The 9007-nt window shown below is 37.5% G+C and overlaps 1 long non-coding RNA gene across 1 annotated transcript in view; it reads right to left on the bottom strand.

Moving 5' to 3' along the window:
* Positions 1–4999: 4999 nt before the first annotated feature.
* The window catches only part of LOC139124642 (uncharacterized), a 31355-nt gene continuing 27347 nt past the window's right edge, over positions 5000–9007 (bottom strand). Inside the window, exons 3-4 of the long non-coding RNA XR_011549996.1 lie at positions 7992–8048; positions 5000–7549 (exon numbers count right to left, since the gene is read on the bottom strand). This is a non-coding gene — a long non-coding RNA (uncharacterized lncRNA). The remainder of the gene's footprint in view (positions 7550–7991; positions 8049–9007) is intronic.

Below are 9007 nucleotides of genomic sequence, written 5' to 3'. Positions count from 1 at the left end.
CTATCGAAAAGAAAGCTGATCGAGCGATTTGTACAAAACAAACTTTAATTTAGTGATTTGCACAAGAAAAACTCAAATTGAGCGATTTGTACAAGACAAACTCCAATTGAGCGATTTATGCATGAATAACTCCAATTGAGCGATTTGTACAAGACAAACTCTAATTGAGTGATTTGTGCAAGAAAAACTCCAATTGAGAAATTTATGCAAGACTAACTCAAATTCAGCAATATTTACGAGACAAACTCTAATTGAGTGATTCGTACAAGACTAACTCCAATTGAATGATTTGTGCAGAAAAAACTCCAATTTAGCGATTTGTACAAGACAAGCATCAATTCAGTGATTTATGCAAGATTTACTGAAATTCTTTAATTTTTACCAAAACAACTCTGAGTGAATTTTGCAAGAGACGCTCTGACTTGATTATTTGTACACACAAAGTCCTTTTGAGTGATTTGTACAAAACAGAATCTGAATGGGTTGTATCAAAACAAAAGCTAATCGAGCGATTTGTACAAAATAAACTCTAATTGAGTGATTCATGCAAGAAAAACACAAATTTAGCGATTCGTACAGGAAAAACCCTTATTGAGTGATTTATGCAAGAAAAATTCCTATTGAGCGATTTGTAAAAGAAAAACTCTAATTGAGTGATTTGTGCAAAACAGAATTTGAGTGGGTTGTATCAAAACAAAAGCTAATCGAGCGATTTGTACAAACAAACTCTAATTGAGTGATTCATGCAAGAAAAACACAAATTTAGCGATTCGTACAGGAAAAACCCTTATTGAGTGATTTATGAAAGAAAAACTCTAATTGAGTGATTTGTGCAAGACAAACTCCAATTGAGCGATTTGTACAAGACAAACTCTAATTGAGTGATTTATGCAAGAAAAACTCCAATTGAGCGATTTGTACAAGACAAACTCCAATTGAGCGATTTGTACAAGACAAGCATCAATTCAGTGATTTATGCAAGATTTACTGAAATTCATTAATTTTTACGAAAACAATTCCAATTGAGTGAATTTTGCAAGAGACACTCTGATTTGATTATTTGTACGACAGAAAGTCCTTTTGAGTGATTTGTGCAAAACAGAATCTGAGCCGGTTGTATCAAAACAAAGCTAATCGAGCGATTTGTACAAAACAAACTCTGAGTGATTCATGCAAGAAAAATACAAATTTAGCGATTCGTACAGGAAAAACCCTTATTAAGTGATTTATGCAAGAAAAACACCGATTGAGCGATTTGTACAAGCGAAACTCTAATTGAGTGATTTGTGCAAGACTAACTCAAATTCAGCAATATTTACATGACAAACTCTTATTAAGTGATTCGTACAAGACTAACTCCAATTGAATGATTTGTGCAGGAAAAACTCCAATTGAGCGATTTGTGCAAGACAAGCATCAATTCAGTGATTTATGCAAGATTTACTGAAATTCATTAATTTTTACAAAAACAACTCTAATTGAGTCTATTTTGCAAGAGACACTCTGATTTGATTATTTGTACAACAGAAAGTCCTTAAGAGTGATTTGTACAAAACAGAATCTAACTGAGTGGTTTAATTGAGTGATTTATCCAAGAAAAACTCCGATTTAGCGATTTGTACAAAACAAACTCTAATTGAGTGATTTGTACAAGACTAACTCTAATTGAATGATTTGAGCAGGAAAAACTCCAATTGAGCGATTTGTACAAGACAAACTACAATTGAGTGATTTATGCAAGACTAACTCAAATTCAGCAATTTTTACAAGACAAACTCTAATTGAGTGATTTGTACAAGACTAACTTCAATTGAATTATTTGTGCAGGGAAAACTCCAATTGAGCGACTTGTACAAGTACAATTGAGTGATTTATGCTCCACTAACTCAAATTCATCCCAATGTTTACGAAAAAAACGAAAATTAAGTGATTTTTGCATGTGACACTCCGATTGAGTTATTTGTACAACAGTTACTCCTTTTTAGTGACTTGTGCAAAACATAATCTGAGTGGGTTGTATCAAAACAAAAGCTTATCGAGCGATTTGTACAAAATAAACTCTAATTGAGTGATTCGTACAAGATTAACTCCAATTGAAGATTTGTGCAGGAAAAACTCTAATTGACTGATTTGTACCAAGACAAGCTACAATTGAGTGATTCATGCAAGAAAAACTCAAATTGAGCGATTTAAAGCCCCAGTATTTGTAACTTTTAACAATTTTTTTCATATTTTTGATTAAAAATGACATCCTCAGTATGTGAAAGTAGACTATGATTAATACTGAATTGCATGGTTTGCATGCCCAGCCCGCCTCACGATTAACAGTAAAAGGAGTGAAAAATGACTTCTTGTCCGGACCAGAAGTCAGCTTTGTTGACACACGAAACGAAACGTAATCACACCACCGCGCATGCTCAACCACATCTACGCAAGTTTTACTGTGGCATCCGTAGAAACCATCCGCTCTTCGAAAAGGTCTGGTCCATCGAAACTGGAGACGGCTAAAAAACGCGCGAAAGTTGGGTGAAATACCGGAAAGACATAAATATGTAAGTGTTTACAGATTGTTCCGACTATAATGAGCCGTGCAAACAAACGTCTTGAACAGCTAAACTAACGACGGAGGCTGTCGATTGTAAGCTTCATGCAAGGCACTGCACGTTGTGACCGATGGTACGGAGATCAAGTTTGCTGAATGAATTGAGAGAGAAAAACATATATGAATAAAAATTCAGCACTTCACCATTGTAATCATTGAACTAGTCGTTTCTTCCATTATGGAGTATAATGAAAATTTCGTTGAAAATAAATGAGGGGACTGATTCTGCTCCGTCTACTCAAACGACGTTTTGTGTGTACGGCCAGGCTACGCTGCAGGCAACACAGCCTATCAACTTCGCATATCGTTGCCGTACGGCGTAATTGAAAACGCTCAGAAAGGAAAAATTATATCTTGAACGTAGTACAAAAGTCTTACTTATTAAATTTAAAAGAATTTCAAAATAATATCGAACGAAACGGGTATCTAATCCTCACAAGGACTACAGTAGTACAACAAGTATCGGCTAGCTGCGATGCGATGGAAGTTCAAACACAAGAGAGATCCCGGCCCGGCCTCACTTAGCTCACTGCAAAGTCGTCCCCTGCGCACCAGGCCCGACAGCAAACTAACCTCTTGGTTTGATTCTGTTGTTTATATTTTTGTATAAAATTCATGATACATATCTGACTTTCACAACTGTACAATTTGCTCAGGCTGTAGTCTACAGACGATCGGAGGGAGCTAAGGCAAGCCCCAAATTTGCATTGACAATGCCCATAGACGCAGCTCGATGAGAAACTCATTCACATAAACCTAAATGAAGTGATCAATACAAAACTTTTAAACATCACTGGTTCTGAAAATTTATGATCAACGGTTCTGACCAACGGAATTTACACTGCGACGTTGTTTTTTTGTGTGTTTGGCCAGCTACTAGACCTGTAGGGCTGTATTACATGGAGGTAGTAGACTGTACAAGTGCAGCGGGGCCGGGCCGAGATTGGTGTGGGGCCTGCAGCAAGGTAAAATTGACAGCGTCCATTGCATAATGCCCGCGTGTTATCCTTTGTCGTTTGGGAGGAAATTTACCGCTGTATTCAGAATGCCTTTTTACCAGTATAAAAGCTCATTAACTGATGCATCAAGAGCCAAGAGTCTGTAAATTTCTCGGCAGTAGCTCCATTGTTTTTTTCTAAATTTTCGCTGAGATACAGCAGTGCGTATACTGTTCCCGATCGTTCTGACTCAAGCGTTCACAGCTTTTTAGGGAGTCGTCATTATGTACGACCTGGGGGTCGGAGGAATTACATTAAAAACTCCGAAATTTGACTCGCACCCCTGCCAACCATGATGACTTTGAGTAACCCCCTCTCTAACAGAAAGTTTGGCTTACTTGAGCCATGTAATAATATGTAGATATAAAAGCTCACCTAATAAGCAGTCTCCGACCATATCGTATTGTTAAATTTGGATGGGTAGCATGTCATTATGGTATGGTTAAATGTCCAAATGGTTGTTGAACTCAAGTCAAATAAAATATACATTTCTATGATAATATAAAGGATGAATTCACAACAGTCCAGTTTTGTCCTAGATCCTGTGCACTTATAGTGATATCTGTCGAGAACATTTCTCCATGACCCAGCCTCTCCTTCAAACCCTGGTAACGACTGCAGAAAACTACTGTGTGACATCATCATCACCACTGTTGATCCTCATCTTTAATGTCGCTGGTGCCATTGCGTACATGAACAACGATATCATTCTCATCGTCACTATCTTCTCTTTTAAAATAAGCTAGTAGTAGCACCTACTGGTAGTTTTTTGCCTTGCTTCATCTAGTTGATATTTATTTGTACTGTTAGAGTATTTATTTTCTTTTATTCAATATGTATCAGAGTAAAATATATATAATCAACTAATCATTATGTCGTCGAGGACAGAGTAAGACAAAGAAAAAAACATTTTGAGCACCCCTTTATAACTTTCAATTTTTGAATGACCCCCAGGTCGTAAATACTGACGGTTCCCTTACTTGGCACTTGCTGCCAAAGGCCATTCGACAGCCTACCATACATTGCCAAACTATGTTGCTTCGATTTCGCAATCACCTTGCCGCTAAAGCGACAATCAGCTGAAATTTATTACTTCAAGTTACTCAATTTTGATAGCTATTTGCCTACAGAAGTGAGCCAAGTGTATATAGTGTCGTCTTGATTTTACATCGGTACCCGGAGTTCTTAGTGACCAACTGCAGGGTGCGCATCGGTGCACTGCCGACTGCAGTTTGAATAATCCGTATAACGCACACGGTACCAGAATAGAATGTTAGCCTCCTCTGCCAAAGTTCTGTATCCTCTGAAACACAGTAGCAGTACGTATTTGAACGGAGAAGAACAAAATAAAACATTCGCATGTCATTTAGCCGGCGACCATGGGCGATTACCTGGCATGGCAAGGCCCCAGGAATGTTGCAGGCTCGATGATGTCATCAGTATCGGCGTTCTCGATCACGTGCACAGCCTACAAATTGTCAACAAACCCGCGCGGCAATCCAACTCGATCGGGCAATATTTAGCGTTTGCATGTCACTACAGGAGCACAAATTTGGCTTATTTCTTTACTGAACAACATTTCACGATGGATGTAAGAGAATAATATGTAATTTATAACAAAAAAAAGGTTAAAAGTTACAAATACTGGGGCTTTAAACAAAACAAACTCTAATTGAGTGATTTGTGCAAGACTAACTCAAATTCAGCAATACAAGACAAACTCTAATTGAGTGATTCGTACAAGACTAATTCCAATTGAATGATTTGTGCAAGAAAAACTCAAATTGAGTGATTTATACAAGACTAACTCAAATTCAGCAATATTTACAAGACAAACTCTAATTGAGTGATTCGTACAAGACTAACTCCAATTGAATGATTTGTGCAGGAAAAACTCCAATTGAGCGATTTGTGCAAGACAAGCATCAATTCAGTGATTTATGCAAGATTTACTGAAATTCATTAATTTTTACAAAAACAACTCTAATTGAGTCTAATTTGCAAGAGACACTCTGATTTGATTATTTGTACAACAGAAAGTCCTTAAGAGTGATTTGTACAAAACAGAATCTAACTGAGTGGTTTAATTGAGTGATTTATCCAAGAAAAACTCCGATTTAGCGATTTGTACAAAACAAACTCTAATTGAGTGATTTGTACAAGACTAACTCCAATTGAATTATTAGTGCAGGAAAAACTCCAATTTAGCAACTTGTACAAGACAAACTACAATTGAGTGATTTATGCAAGACTAACTCAAATTCAGCAATTTTTACAAGACAAACTCTAATTGAGTGATTTGTACAAGACTAACTTCAATTGAATTATTTGTGCAGGAAAAACTCCAATTGAGCGACTTGTACAAGACAAAGTACAATTGAGTGATTTATGCTGCACTAACTCAAATTCATCACAATGTTTACGAAAAAAAACGCTTTGGTTTGTTTGTTTTGGAGTGTCAGGCTGGACAACTTCCTGGGCTCTGATTACTAGGCCCATCTCACAAGGAACTTCTCGTCCTAGTAGATTATTAACATGATCTCCCTCAATGACGTAGACCTTGGTATGATATATTTTCCCCTTGTGCTTTATATCGGCAATGTACCATCCTTTACAGTTCAGCTTACTTCCTGGGCTGATAAGATTGGTATCTGGGGGTTTCAAAATTGCGCACTTCAGAATGCGTTTGTGTGCTTTCTCAGAGATAACCGTGATGTCGGCTCCCGTATCAATCTTGAAGTTAATTACTTTTCCGTTAATCTTCAAATTTACCTGCCAGTCACCCAGTCTTTTTCCCGCGCTGGAAACTTCTCCGAGAAAAAGTGAATGTTTTACTGACCCAAGTTCATCACTACTTTCGGTGGTAGTGACCTCTTTGACACCTTTACTTCTGCAGACAGCTGCAAAGTGTCCGGTTTTGTTGCATTTATTACACTGCTTCCCTTTGGGCGGGCAATCACCCATCTCATGTTTGCGGCCACACCTAGTGCAGGCACCTTTGGAATTTTCCTCCCTTTTACTTCTATGGGGGTTTTTACCAGACCGAAATTTACCTTTGCCTTTCTGTGCAACTTCATCTAAAGCCTGGGCTTTTCCTTGTGCTGCTACTTGATGGGTCACTGTTTAAGAATACATTGCCATGTCTACAGCTTTTTCTACCGTTATGTTGGGTTTACACTGTAATTTCCGTGACAGTTCTTTATCCTGAATGCCAAAGATTAACTGATCTCTGATGTGCTCATCCCTGTCACCGTACTCACATTTGTTGACTATGTGGTAAAGATCTCTCACATATGCCTCCATGGTTTCCCCTGCCTTTTGTACGCGACGGCGGAAACGTGCCCTTTCATGGACGACACTGTTTCTGGTAACAAAGTGCTCATCAAATTTCTTCAAGACTTTCTCATAGTCGTTTGCGTCTGCTTCTGCATCGAATTTGAATCGCGTGAGTATTTTCTCTGCCTCAGCTGCCATATGATAGATAAGAGAATTTACCTGGATTTCTCCGTCTTCTTTGTTGAGCTTTGTTATTATGAGCCGGTATCTTGAAAAGCGCTGCTTCCATTCTTGCCACTCTGGGGGCTTGAGGCTGAAGTTTTCAGGAGACTTGATGTTCAATTGTGCTGCCATCTTCGTCTTCCTTTTCTCTTGATGTTCAGTAGTTTACCGCTGCCACCATGTCATGAAATACAACGAGGCTCAATGTCGTTTTCAATACATTTATTACTAGCTCTACGAAAGCTATATACACAACTCAATTGACTGTCGACTAACTACTAACGTGTCGCTGTCTCATGAAGTCTTATGTAAAGTAATCTGACACTGATACTGATTAGCATTGTCGTCATGGTAACTCTCAGTAACTCAAGACAGAGACTGAAATGCCTGTCAACAGCATCCTTTTCTGTCTGTGTCCATGGAACCTTGCTTGTAGTCCTTCTTTGTTTTGCTGCAAAAAAGAAAAAAAAGGGAAAACCTAAATTAATTTCCTCAAAAGTTTCTGACATGTCAATGAACTGTACCAAGGTATTTTGTATACTATGTGTTATGACCGTTCACATATTTGAAAGAGTAGTGATTGTTGGAACTATACCTGACTTTCTTTTCATAAATACCACAATTCATTCACAATGTTTACATGCAAATGAGTCACAATATACACAGAATTTAAAAGTTAACAAATACATCATGACAAAATGTAACTTGCATCTCTGTATGTTTTTTTATGGTTCCTGTACAACCTTTACGCGTAGTTCAGACTACCACGACTCTTCAAAGAAGTATTGACAGAGGCAAAAATACTATGTAATTGCCTGAATATGGGGACTTTTAAGCCCCAAAAGTATAGTCATATAATCATACAAACATATGTTTTAGTGAAACAAAAATACCTTTGGATGCATCTCCTTTGACTTTCTTAACAGTTCTTTTGCACATACCACCAACTTCTGAAAAGAAGCATATAATTTTAATTGAAATGTTAAAAAATGTAGGAAGAAAGCTATTCATCATTCTTGTATTCTTGCATTCTTTGAACAACCAACAAATACAATAAAACCCTTCATTGCAAGGTGACAAAAACAATACTGATGGAGGGTGACAGGATTGCATTTGAAGAAGAAAATAACTCACATCCACTATACCAGAAAGAATACAGGAAAATAAATTTCAAATATTACCAGGTGGGGAGCAGGATGGATGACATTTGCTACGTATTCTTGGTTATAGAAATTAGTTTACCCTTGTAAACTTCAATGTTCCACCTACCAGCCGAAGGCCAGAAGCCCTGGAAAATCAGCTAAAAATATCACTTTTTACAACTCACTGTCACTTGAAATTTTAGTGATTTCAGGAGCATTGTCAGCAGTGTTCAAGGACAATTTGTGTTCATGTCATAAAAGCCATTTTCCTGGGGGATGAAATAGTTATAATTTATAATTAACAAGTCAATGACAATGACATAGTCCCCACTTGGTTTGATGGGGCAGGGAAATGTGGTCATTAAGAAGTATCACTGGAGTGTATATGTTGAGATCTATGGGCACATGGGTCTATGTCGTTGTTCCCAATTTGAAACACATGAGGCATGTCTATGTTATGGTTCTAAATCAGGAAAAAAGCTGTATTGGCCAGCCAAGAAATACATATGCGCATAATAAATGAGGTACAAGATGTGACATCTTAAGGTCAATATCCTATCAAACTTGAAGAGTATAGAACTTGTGGTTACTGAGTTATGCATACATATGTACAATCGAGGTCAAAGGTCATCGAGGTCACATGACATTTTGAAAAAAAAATTGTATTGCTAATTAATCCCTATCTGCCAGAAAATCAGATCTCTAGCTCTATTCGCATACCCAGAAAAGATATGTGCATAATTAATGAGGTGAAGCGTGCGTTGTCA

The sequence above is a fragment of the Ptychodera flava genome (assembly GCF_041260155.1).
Source record: "Ptychodera flava strain L36383 chromosome 23 unlocalized genomic scaffold, AS_Pfla_20210202 Scaffold_24__1_contigs__length_23054250_pilon, whole genome shotgun sequence".
NCBI lineage: Eukaryota > Metazoa > Hemichordata > Enteropneusta > Ptychoderidae > Ptychodera > Ptychodera flava.
The sequence above is the reverse complement of the archived record's forward strand: the minus strand, read 5'-3'. Positions and strand labels throughout refer to the sequence as shown.